This window comes from Marmota monax, unplaced genomic scaffold (genome assembly GCF_021218885.2).
Source record: "Marmota monax isolate L192 unplaced genomic scaffold, Marmota_monax_Labrador192_F-V1.1 WCK01_AAM20220418_F8-fsc00056, whole genome shotgun sequence".
Lineage (NCBI taxonomy): Eukaryota > Metazoa > Chordata > Mammalia > Rodentia > Sciuridae > Marmota > Marmota monax.
The window spans coordinates 631,050-644,659 of record NW_026695212.1 but is presented as its reverse complement, the minus strand read 5'-3'; the positions used below and the strand labels follow the sequence as shown (position 1 = coordinate 644,659).

The window sequence follows — 13,610 nt, the reverse complement described above, 5'->3', positions numbered from 1 at the left end:
CAATGATGTATTATCATGTGCATGTGTGCAAGTCAGCGGGGGTTGACTGACCCAAGCTGGGTTTGTCTGGGCATTGCATTGCTCCAAGTGCAGGTGGCATCTAAATCTTCCCAGACCAGAGGGCCAGAGCTTTGTGTTCTTTTTGTGGCCTTGGCATAAGTGGTAGAAATCAAGCCCATGACATAAACATATTCCAAGGCTTTGCTTGCATGCCCTCTGTTGATGTCTCATTGGCCAAAACAAGGCTTATAGCCAAGTCTACCTTTAAACAGAGAAGCAGGGTTGATTTATCATGAGGTCATAGAGAGTGATATATTGATATATTGTTCTAACAGATGTGAAGAATTGTGGCCTATAATCTAATCCCCACATTCAACATACCTTAGACAAAAAAGCAAAGGAAGAATTCACCAGAGGAATGGAAGATGATTCCTAGATTATGAACAAATGAGCCAGCAGATGTTGGGAGGAAGTGACTGAAAAAGATGGAATGGGAAATCCCAAGGGAAGCTGTTAGAAATCAGGGCAACAACTCAATTCTGCTTGCTCTGCATTTTACTTTGGGGTCAAAATAAGAATTTAGTTTTTGTACATAAACCTTTAAAGCCAGACCCTAGCAGCAGTTCTGGGTGCATCAAGCAGGGGGCACATACGTAAAATTAAAAAAAAATAAAATAAGTTGCTTTCCAAACATCTCCACTTTATTATTGTCTCTGTTTTGAGGCTGAGACTATTCCTCTAGACAGGTAACTAAGTGAGGCATCAACACCTGCAAAATTCAGGATTTGTTGGCTTCCAGAAACCAAGAAAGTCTCATATGTTCCTGTTTCAATGCAAAAATGTCAGCTGGATGAGAGCATGGGAATTCATCAGTTCAGAGAAATAACAATGAGCTCGAGAAACTTTCACTGCATATTATAGAACCCCAAAAGGAGTCAAGCTTGAGTCAGTATTTTGTTTGCTCTTGTAATGTTTGTAAAGATATTGTGCTTCCTGACTATTTTCCCAAAAGCTTTCTCTGAAACTTAACTATTAACATCTCTGTTTGGAAAGTAAATATTTAATTAGCTATTTAAATGCGTTATTATCCCAGAAAGTCAGTGGATAGCTTCTGAGCATCTCAGATGTTAACAAAAGAGCCGTGCATTGTTTAACATCCCAAGGTATCATTTAACAATTAAAATTTATTAGAATAAAACATGGTTCTTAAAGCAGACTTTTCTAGAAAGACTGCTGATCCCACTTATTTAATTTACTAGCTCTGTGACCTTGGGATACTCACTTATGTCAGATTGCTTTTAACAATCTGGCACCAACAAATTTCTATCCAAAAAAAAAAAACCTTTCTATCTTTGTTTGCTGGGGATCAAACCCAAGGACTTACACATGCTAGACAAGCACCTTACCACTATACCACTGAGTTACATTCCTGTAGAAATATTATCAGCTCCTCAACTCCCCATTTTTAATCTTATCTCCAGTCCTTTCCTCTTCTTCTCTCATATCTTACTGCCTTTTCATGCAACTATTTTGCAAGCAGCCCCTTTCCTTGCAGACTAAACCCTGGAGAACTTCACTCTTCACTTTCAGAGAAACTGTTAAGGCATTTTCCAAAACAAAGTGACATCTTTTCTGACCTTATTTTTAATAGAGCAGTCACTTTTTCTTCTACCTACATCAGTATTATATACTCTCAATAAAATTATTTATTTATCCTAGGAGACAACCTCTAAGAATTTGGATTATCTTACCTGATAAACAGTATCTTTGCTTACTCGGGACCTCAGGCCACACAAGGTGGTTTATGCTATATAAATAATCCTATTAAAACCCTGGACATATTGGAGGCCGAGGCAGGAGGATCATATGTTTAAAGCCAGCCTTAGCAATTTAGCGAGGCACTAAGCAATTCAGTGAGACCCTGTTTCTAATAAAATACAAAATAGGGCTAAAGGATGTGGCTCAGTGGTCAAGTGCCCCTGAGTTCAATCCCCTGTACCCCCCTACCTCCACCAAAAAAAAAGAAAACCCTGGACATCAGAAAATATTCTGCTTTTGATTTCTTTTTCAACCCATTTGTGTCATCCAATTTTCTGAGCATGGGAGCATGGGAAATTCATCAGTTCAGAGAAATAACAATGAGCTCGAGAAACTTTCATTGCATATTACAGAACACCAAAAGGAGTCAAGCTTGAGTCAGTATTTTTGTTTGCTCTTGTAATGTTTGCCTACATTACAAGAGACTAGATAATTTATAAAGAAAATAAGTTTTTAGCTTGCAATTCTGGAGACTGAAAGTCCAAGAGTATGGTTCTAGCATCGTTTCAGCTTCTGGTGAGGACCTCATGCTGTGTTACAACATGGTGGGAATGCAGGACAAGTGAATGTATGTGAAAGGGACAAAACACAGGGGCCAGCATTATTTCATAACAACTCACTCTCACGGTAATCTAATAGGTAATCTTGCAAGAGCAAGAACTCACTCTCAAGAGAATTAATCAGTCCCATCAGAGCAGTGTTAAGCTCTCAGAATTAATACTTCTTAATACTTAATCCTAATACTTCTTAAATTCCCCATCATTGCATTGATAATCAGGGTTCCAATCCATGACCTTTGGGGTGACACATTCACATTGTGGCACCTTTAAAAGTATAAATCATTATAGCTTGTACACTGTACAAAAAAATGGGTGTCATCATGTCAGATTTTGTCTATGGGCCACAGATTGCTGACCCCTCAGATGAACAGTCAGAAGATATAAGACTCACAGTGGCTTCTGAGTGAGCCCATGGGATCCATCCACTTTAGTGTTTCAGGGTGAGACTCAGAAATGGCTTTTTGGACACCCTCGCCTTTCCAATGGTGTGTGGGTTCTTGCATTAAAGCCCTTCGTTCTTGAAAAGTACATAGTGACTTTTTTAAATGACCAACTCTAGCTCTGAGAATATTTCATTCTGGCAGCAATTTCAAGAAAACTGAACTTCAAAGAAGAAAATCTAAAATTGGTTTTCTGATCTTGGAGTGGTTTTCTGATCTGAAGTTAAAGAAAGCAATGACCTCGTTTTCAGTAAAATGTGGGACTTCATTGGTGTGCAATATTCAGTGGCAAAAATATTTGGTCAGTCTTTACTTTGAGTTGCCTGGAATTAATAGCTCATAGGCAGCTAAGTGTTGAAAGACAACATAAGTGTTATAAGAAAATGTCCTAGCAGAAAGCTTGACAATAAGGTCCAGAGCTGGCTGGACAGATGACTGAAGATTACTGAAAGAAAGTTTTCATATTGTCAAGTGCAGAAAACTAAAAACCTTCTAGGATCATCCTGAAAGAAACTAGTTGCAAGCATTTCTGAAAGTCACATGTCACCTTGATCCTGCGGGTGGCCAAACGAACCATGAAAGTAGAACTCAAACTCACAGTGAACTTTGTCAAGACTCATTCTTTAAAGTTAAGATGTTGACTGGGAAAGAACGGGGCATGAAATGGGCACTTAAGGAGATTACAAAGGTGAGGACAAACTGTCGCTCTCTGTTGGCAGTTATAAGCAGATGCTGAGCAGATGGTGAGTGACAGGCACACAGTAGTGTCTAGAAAGCTCTCAAGGATAATTCACTTCAGTGTCGCTAGCTGAGGCTGTAGGCAGTGGACTTCTCAACCTACTCCACCCAAAGGCATGAAATCCATAATTCCCACTATTAAAATACAAAGTGCAACTTTTGTTTGCCTGAATGAACACCAAGTGTGCTAGGCAGCTTTGCACTGCTGTGACCAAAATATCTGACAACTTGGAGGAGGAAATGTTTATTTTGGTTCATGGTTTCAGAGGTTTGGTTCACAGTTGACTGGCTCCATTGTTGTGGGCCAATGGTGAGGCAGAACATCATGGTGGAAGGGCATGGTAAAAGGGCATGGTGGAATAAAACCTCTTACCTCATGAGGAGAAGCAGAGAGAGAGGTGGAAGCCAGGGGACGAAGCATATTAGAAAGATATTGAGGAAAGAAATTCTCTTTGAATTATGAGCTCTTAGGGTCTTCTTATCTCTGCAGCGCAGGTCCCTGTCTTATTGTCTACCTAGCACATCTGAGCACTCAATAAATGTTTATTTAGCATTTGGACTTCCCTGGACAAAATGACTCTTTTCCTGCTTAATAATTATTTGTAATTTAATATGGACAATATTAGCAGCAATAGTCAATAATTTAACTTGTCCACACTAGAAGTCTCCAAGTCTGCCTGTCTCATAGCAGATGAGATCATGCATTCATTTATTTTGTTTGGTCTAAAGTAATTCAGCACTTCCTTCCTTCCTATTTTTAAATTTGCATGTTTCTAGACAGGAGGAATCTAAAATTTAGATGTATTAAATTAAATTACAACTTATTTTCAGAAAATTATATTAATGTATTTTGGAACAAGAAGAACACCTTATTTCTACTGTCAAGATTATTTCCTTGCTTTGAACATAATATGCCCTGATTTCAAACTAAATTGATTTTTAAGGGAAGTGTACTTTTCTTAGAATACAATTTTTGTGTCCAAATCTTTACAGAAATCTCAATTAAATATTTTAAAATTGTATTTATAAAACTGCTATATGAAGAATATTTGAGTGGTATATTTTAGGTTATTTAGTTGTTTCACACAAACACACAAAGCTTCTCCTGTGACATATGGTGGATACTGTTTAAGGGGCTTTTTTTCTGCTAATAAAGTTTAAGGAAAAATATATAAAACAGGATGTTATGGATTGGATATGTGATGTCCTCCAAAAAGCTTATGTGGCAATACAGGAATGTTCAGAGGTGAAATCATTAATTATAACAGCTGTAACCTTGTTGGTGGACTCATCCATTTTATGCATTAATAATTTGGAGTACTGGGTTGTAATTGTAGGCAGTGGATGTGATTGGAGGAAGTAGGTCACTGGGACCATGCCTTTGAGGATCATATTTTGTCCCTGGCTCCTTGCTAGCTCTCTCTGCTTCCTGGGTGCCTTGAGCTTAACTGTTTTCCTTCTCCATGCTCTTCCACCATGATGTTCTGTCTTACGTTGGATCCAGAGCAATGGAGTTGACCAAACTTGGCCTGAACATCTGAAACCATGAGCCCCAAACAACCTTTTTCTCCTCAAAGTTGTTCTTGTCAGGTATTTCAGTCACACATAGGAACACTATACCAATAAACACTTTTAGTTACACAAAAATAAATATCTTCCAGAAATTAACTGGCAAACTTGTGAACTATCAGCCAGTAGAGGACTTAGCAAAGGTCCTACAAAATAATGGGAAAAAACAAAATAAAATAAATGGGACATGTCTAAAAAAGTTAAATAGTATAAAATCAAGTGTGATCTGTGTATTTCTTTCTAAAGGTAGCACTGGTCATTTAATCTCAACATTCTGAATTCATGTGGACTGAGAGAAGAACTTTGAGAGTTTACTTTAAGGGTTAGTTTAACACTTTATGCAGAGCCTAGACTAACATCTGACACAAGCAAGGCCCTCAAAAAATGGATGAATTTATTCAACTTATGTAGGCATGCATGGATAAATAATAAAAATTTTTAATATTTATTTTACATTTTTGCCCTTCTATTTTACTCCCATTCACTAAATGTTGCATTTTAAAAATTTAAAGTCTCAATTTCTGCTCCAATTGCCATCTTACACCCAACAATTCATGCTTGTTCAATATTGTCACTTGGAGATCTTTCTTACCTGGCAACTCAGACTGAACTTGTGAGTTTTCCCTGCCCCCTCTTTCTCCATTTTCTATATCAAGATCCCACCACCACTGTGCCCCCATCCAAGTAAATGACACAACAACCTACCAACTATCCAAGGATCTTCTTTTACATCCCTCTCTTCTTTACTCCCTGGATTCAGTCAACACCAAGGCCTATGAATTTTACTTTTAAAATCCTTCCCAAATCCATCCATCTGGCTTTAAGTCATCCTTCTGCTTACAGCCTTTCTAAGGTTCACCCATTTTTTTTTTCTCAATGACTGGCCTCTGCCCACTTCTATCATCTCCTTTTATGCTGCTGTCCCTTCGTTTATGACCAGTTCTGTGTTAAATTCACAGAGACAGAAAGAGAAGGGATCTAGGATTCAACCTAGGACACTGAGGCAGTTTTAAGGCATGTGGAATGGGCAAACAGGAAGAATTGAGAAGGAGCAGACAGCAAATAGATTGGCTTTATCCAAAGAAATGGTGAAATAACCTAGGTTGGGCTTTACAGATTCAAATCAAATAGAAGAATTAGATAATGTTCAAGGTGAATCCAGGGCATGTACATTGTGAGACCACATCATCTGAACAGAATGGATTATTGTCGTTTGTTTTTTATTAGAACATTATATTTATGCACAGTATTTGGGTTGTTTTTGACATAATTATACATACAAGGAATTTTATTTCAATTCTTATTCCCCCTTTCCTTTTTCTTCTCTTCTCCCTCTCCTTTTCAGAATAGAATTTTTTTCCAAAAAAATTAATGCTATATTGATCACCAGCAATGAGAGAATAATATCTAAGGCAAGGCTAGGTCCTCTAATCCAGTGAGAAGCTTCAGTGTGCTGGAATTTTTACCTTAATTTATTTGCGATAATAACCTTGATGTTCCTGGAATAAAAAATTTCCTTGAGCAATCCAGGGGACGTGTACTACACACTCTAGGATTTACCTCCTACATTGTAAATGATGTGAATGTTGTCCCAGAGTTGTTTAGGGAAACATCTATGCAGCCTTCTGTATCAGACTTCATGAATAAGTACCCTTCATTAATAATATTATGTAAAGTTCAAAAACAACTGTAATTGATAGTTTAACCTTGGTATAGTTGCCTTTCAAAGCAATTGCAATATTGAAGGGAATTTAGCACTCTAGAATACTTCAAAGATCAAAATTGTCAAACAACAGCTAGCAGACTCAAACTAGGAAAATCTGAGGGAATTTTAATAAAAGGGCCATTAAAAAGAAGCAAACAGTATTCTGAAGTTAATGACAAGTGGCAATTGCCTGAAGAGTGTGAAGGACAGAATCATTATTAGAATGATAAAGACCCCTGAACGGAACTGCAACTTTTAACTGAAGCTGTGGTTGGTAAGAAGTGACCCCAGGGAAATAAATACCCAGACTTCATCCTCTAATGTCTTGCCGTTCCTCTCACTGGCCAAACCCAATAAGAAACCTGAGAGCAAAAGCTCTCATATATAGCAGGACATGTATATTCATATATATCAGGACAAGTGCAAGATGGACAGAGTTAGAAAGGGAATCTGACCGGGCAAACAGAACACAACCAATTCAGCTTACCATCTTTGTCTCTCAACACTGGCTCTTGTCTTCCATCCTGGAAGAAGTTTGTATCCCAAGTAAAGCACACATGAACTATCAGCACAGGGCATTGTGAACTTATCTGTGTTCCCACTTGGAGTATAAGACCTTGGCCACTATCAAAGTGCTTTAAGTAAGTTTATGGGTGAATAAAACGGAGGAGAATAAATTAACATACAAAGTGGCTCATAATACAATCTCTACTACCACAGTTCCTTGATGGCTATAGCTGCCTTCTTCTGTGACTTTAAGTTGAGGGACACAAATGGCCAGAAGTCACTGCATAAGGAGGGATGTGGGAGGATGAATATGCCAACCTTCTTCTTCTCCCTTTCTTCCCTCTTCTATAGGTGACCCTTAGGTTTATTAGAAGAGATCCTTAGGTTTATTAGATATATAGAGTAATACTATTTTAAAGTTGAACTTAAAACCAATAGAATAAGTCAATTTTGAAACATTAAATTTTGTGAATTCTGGGGCCCTAGGTATAGCTCGGTGGCAGAGCTCTTGCCTATCATGTGGGAGGCCCTGGGTTCAATCCTCAACACTGCAAAAGCTAAAATAAAATATAATTGTAAATTCAACGACAATTTCAAAACAACACATACCACAGTCTTTCTGTTTTTAAAGAACATTGAAAATTCACACAATCTCACATCTCTACTCAGTCTTCTTTCAGTTCTTCAAAAGCCCCATGTTACTGCCTGTGAGTTCTCATTCATTAGGCACTGTGCCTGAACCAATCCCCAGGCTCCTTGTCACAAAGCTAGTGAGTCTTAGTCTAGTCTCAGGGTAATGCCTTGTCCTCAGAGAAGCCTCAGGGCCAGGTCAGGTCTCCAAGCTCAGTTATCTTGCTGTCATTTTCCTTTAAAGAACTTATCAGCAATCAAAAGTAATTGATTATTTGAGTAAGTAAGTTCTAGTCTTCCCTTTAGGCTGCAAACTTCATGAAGGATCTTGTCTTGTTTTTAGCAAAGTACATAAATTACATTGTGGTCAGACACTGAAGAAACTAAAAGTATTGATACTGAAATCACAAGTTACATCAGTTGAAACAGTCAAAATTGTATGTATGTGTCTGTACTTGGAAAGCAAGGCAAAAATTGAGAAACTGTTTTTCAAACAAAATTAATGAACTATATTATCCCTATCAAAGATGACTATCAAAACCCCTTCTCATTTCTAATAAAGTTTATCATAAAGTCACCTTGAGGGTTTCTTAGCTTTCTCCAGATTGTAATAACAGATTATGAATAAGAATCTCAAATCATTGCAGTTATGCTGAATTTTTTGTGAAGCAGTGTCATAAATCTGAGGCAATTTATTACCAGTCTTTTGTCCTAATCAAATACCATACATTAGCAAGAAAGGGAGCTTTTTGCCAAGAGCCATCACAAAACATTTGCACACAGCAAACAGTGGAAAGAAACAACACGATTTTGGAAATGCTATAAGCAAAACTGACCAAAACGACAGCATACATGTAAGTGTAAAAACAGGTAACATATCGGAGTTGTTTTCATAAAAGAAACATGAATATATCACTGACTATTGCAACCATAGAGACGAAGGTAGTTTTTTCTTTAAGCAGTAAGTACAAATGCAGGCACTCCAAAAATAACGTAAGAGTTGCAGTGAGTCAGAAAGATCTCCATAGAAAGTTAAGCAAATGATGTCACTCCCCACATTGAAACCTCCCAGTGGCTTTCCACTAAGAAGAAAACCCAAACCTTCACAATTGCTTTCAAAAGCCAGCATGCCAAACTTTTGGCCTTACCTCCTGTCATTTACCCACCCCCTCACTTACTAAGATACAGTTTCATCTCTTTTCTTTTCCAGAATATGATAAACTCATTGTGCCCTCATAGTTTTTGCACTATGTGCTTTGTTTGCCAAATTACCTTTCCAATAAACCTTCATGTGGCTGACTATTTCTCATTGATCAGGATCAGGATCTTTCTCATAAGAAAGTTTCCTGAGTACTCGCTTCGGCAGCACATATACTAAAATTGGAACGATACAGAGAAGATCAGCAGGGCCCCTGTGCAAGGATGACACGCAAATTCTTGAAGCGTTTAATATTTTTGTAGACCAATGGTACAGAATGGTACAATAGAGGGCACAGAATCTAACCCACATAATTACAGTTATCTTATATTAGACAAAGGCTCCAAAAACATATATTGGAGAAAGGATAACCTTTTCAACAAATGGTGCTGGGAAAACTGGAAATCCATGTGCAACAAAATGAAATTAAACCCCTACCTCTTACCATGCACAAAACTCAACTCAAAGTGGATCAAGGACCTAGGAATTAAACCAGAGACTCTGGACCTAATAGAAGAAAAAGTAGGCCCAAATCACCATCATGTGGGATTAGGCCCCAACTTCCTTAATAAGACTCCTATAGCACAAGAATTAAAATCAAGAATCAACAAATGGGATGGATTCTCAGCAAAAGAAATAATTTGTAGGTGAATAGAGAGCCTACAGAATGGGGGCAAATTTTTACCATACCCACATGAGATAGAGCACTAATCTCCAGGATATATAACAAACTCAAAAATCTTAACACCAAAAAAACAAATAACCCAATCAATAAATGGAACAAGGAACTGAACAGATACTTCTCAGATGATGATATACAATCAATCAACAAACATATGAAAAAGTGTTCACCATCTCTAGAAATTAGAGAAATGCAAGTCAAAACTACTGGAAGATTTAATCTCACTCCAGTCAGAATGGCAGCTACTAAGAATAAAAACAATAAGTGTTTGCAAGGATGTGGGCAAATTGGTGCAGCCAGTATGGAAAGCAGTATGGAGATTCCTTGTAAAACTTGTAATGTAACCACCATTTGACCCATCCCACTCCTGATCTATACCCAAAGGACTTAAAAAACAGCCTACTACAATGATGCAGCCACATCAATGTTTATAGCAGCACAATTCACTAAACCTAAACTGTGGAATCAAACTAGATGCCTTTCAGTAGATGAATGGATAAAGAAAATGTGGTATATATGCACAATGAATATTACTCAGCATTAAAAGAGAATAAAATCATGACATCTGCAGGTAAATGGATGGAGTTGGAGAATATAATGCTTTGTGAAGTAATTCAATCCCAAAAAGCCAAATGTGGAATGTTTTCTCTGATATAAGGTGGCTGACTCATATTGGGGATGGGGGAGGGCATGGGAGGAATAGACAAACTCTAGATAGGGCAAAGGGGAGGGTGGGGAAGAGATGGGGCATGGGAATAGGAAAGGCAGTGGAATGAGATGGGCATCATTACTCTAAATACATATATGAAGGCACAAATAGTGTGAATCTGTTATGTACAACCAGAGATATGAAAAACTGTGCTTTATATGTGTAATATCAATTGAAATGCATTCTGCTGTCATATATAACAAATTATAATAAATTTAAAAAGTTATATGCATGTACAAATCAGGCATAATGAATTCCAAAACTATGTATAATTATAATGTATCTATAAAAATATTTTTTAAAATTAAAAAAAAAAACAAGAAAGCTTCCTGACTACTTGATCTCAAGAAACCCCTCCAAACTGTTCTTCAATTTCAAATTGACCTATAAAGCCCCACTACAGTATAATTTCCATGAGATTATTGGTCTTGATAGTTGCATTCCCTAATACATTAGGCATCTGATCCATAAGTGTTATACATGCAAATTAATAAGTTAAGCAGAAAACAGCTTGCACTGATATCTTTTTAATACCTTTACTTTTTAAAAAAAAATATTTTTTAGTTGTAGATGGACACAATACCTTTAATTTATTTATTTTTTTTAATGTGGTACTGAGGATGGAACCCAGTGCCTCATGCATTCTAGGTGAGTGCTCTACCACTGAGCCACAACCCTAGCCCCAATACCTTTATTTTCTTTCTTTATTTTAATGTGATGCTGAGGATAGAACCCTGTACCTCACACATGCTAGGCAAGATGTCTACCACTGAGTTACAACCCCAGCCCCAGCTTGTGCTGATCTGAACTTAATAATTCCACTGATGCTCCTGGCTTCTGTTCTCTCAGCCCTTTCAAGAATTTTAAGCACCTGCTTCCTTCCCTGTCTTAATACCTTTCAGCTGTAAATACTTAGCATTGTTACTATCCTACCCACCCACCCCCCACACTAAACACTGACAGGCACAGATACAGTTGCAGGAAATAGAGGACAGATATGAGAAATTGTCTGATCTGATTGGATTTGAAGACAGGAATTATCTGGATGCTATGAAAAATGAGACATTTTTGTAATTCATGTGGTAGCAAAATGGTTGCTTAAATTATCATTGGTGGTGTCTTAGAATGAAGTGTCTCTTTCAGACATAGCTTTTTCAGAGTGCCTGAAAATTAAAGTGGCAATGTGGAATATGACCTATCCAGAGAGCTCAGAAAGAAAATGACAAGCTTAGGGTTTTTAATTTTCATTTTAAAACATGTCAGAAAACCAGGGATCACCTTTGGTCTAAAGGAATCTCTTATAGCCTTAAACCACAGGGCTTAGGTACCCGAAAAGCAATCAGAATATGATCCCAAAGAGACAACTTAATACAGTAATGCAGAGGCTTGTGAAACTCTTCATATAAGAACTGGAACAGGATCACTGGATGGATTTAGATGACCTTGAGGACTCTGAACTCCTAAGCCTACTAAGTCTCCCTGTGCAGTCACATTATTATCTATTGCTGTGCAATCAATTATCCTCCAAATTAGTGGCTTTAAACAACTGACATTTATTATCTCATGGTCTGTAAGGGTCAGGAACCTGGGGTCCCCAAGCTGGGTACTACTGACTCAGGATCACACCCAAAGCATCAATTAAATGGCACCTGGGGTTGCAGTCACCCAAGATCCACTTCCAAGTTCAAATGAAGCAGACCAGGGTGGTGGGGAATGATGGAAGCTACTACCTTGGTAAGGTCACTGGGGAGACTTCTCCGAGTGACATTTGAGCAGAGAGATAAATGAAGAAAGGGAGGGGGCTGCTAGAGAAGGTGGGAGAACGGTCCAGGCAATGGGCACAGCAAGGACTTGAGTTGGGTATGCTGAGAGTGCTAAGGGAGCTGCAGAGAGGCCAGCACAGTTGAAGCAGAGTAAATGAGGAAAAGGAAAAGGAGATGATGTCCAGAGATACCAAGGCCAACTTGAGATCAGTGGACGCAGGTCAAAGCAGTGTGAGTCTGGTTTTTTGTTCTTTTTTTTTTTTTTTTTTTTTTTTTGAGAAATGGTATAAACCCATATAACTCTGTACTTCCTTGTATGGAACAAAATTTTTAAATAACATTATAATCTCACCTTCTTTATTGCTTATTCCCTTTATTCTACTAAATTGGCAGAACGGTGGCATTAACAGTGCACAAGCTTCTTATGCACAGAAATGATGACTATATTTCAGACCATCAGGACAAAAACCAAACAACTTTCCAGCTACTAGCCCTGCAGAGAACAATGCCACCTCACTAACTACTATCCAAATCAAGTGTCATTATCCCGGATAGATTTTTATGGTAACTCCATCAGAAGAAAAAATACGTTAATATTGTTTGGGGATAGTTCATTTACTTACCTACACTCAGTAGGGACAATACATACATTATAAGAGACAAGATTTGGGGCAAAAAACAAGGAGGAATATACTAAAAATATATAGAACAAAACATAGAAGGAAAATTCACACAGAGGTCCCCTCCCCAACAGGTGCTAGGGGTGGAACGCAGTGCCTCATGCATGTTAGCCAAGCGCTTGCTCACTGAGCTACATAGCCAGCCCACAGCAGGTTTTGCAATCATTTTTTCTCTCAAGTTTTAGGGATAAGTGCCTTGTCACAAGCCAATTTAGCTATTTCACAATAGATTCCCTTTGGTGATTCTTGATGCCTCCAAAAATTAAAATAAGTGAGATCCATAGATCTCATTACTCATAATCTTGCTCCCAGGTATAATACAATGAAAGCAAAGTTCATACCGAATTCTACTCTATGTGCAAACTGTCACTGCTGAAATTTTATACCCTGCTCCTAAAAGAGCTAAGACGATTGTACAATATTTCAAGCCAACTACATATCTCATACACCATCAATTCTCCTGGGAAATATTGCTTTAAATATCATTTATGCTAATTAACAAACTCTATTGCAGATTTAGATAGCAATACTGCCATGAGCCATTTCTCTAATGTGGATTCATGAGTAATCTTTCAAATGGTAATTAATCACTAGTGGAGTGTGGACTTCTG

General features: G+C 37.8%; 1 non-coding gene across 1 annotated transcript; it reads left to right on the top strand.

Moving 5' to 3' along the window:
- Positions 1 to 9,317: 9,317 nt before the first annotated feature.
- On the top strand, positions 9,318 to 9,424 carry LOC124083999 (U6 spliceosomal RNA). The gene has a single exon (XR_006848981.1). It is a non-coding gene; the product is annotated as a U6 spliceosomal RNA (small nuclear RNA).
- Positions 9,425 to 13,610: the final 4,186 nt, after the last annotated feature.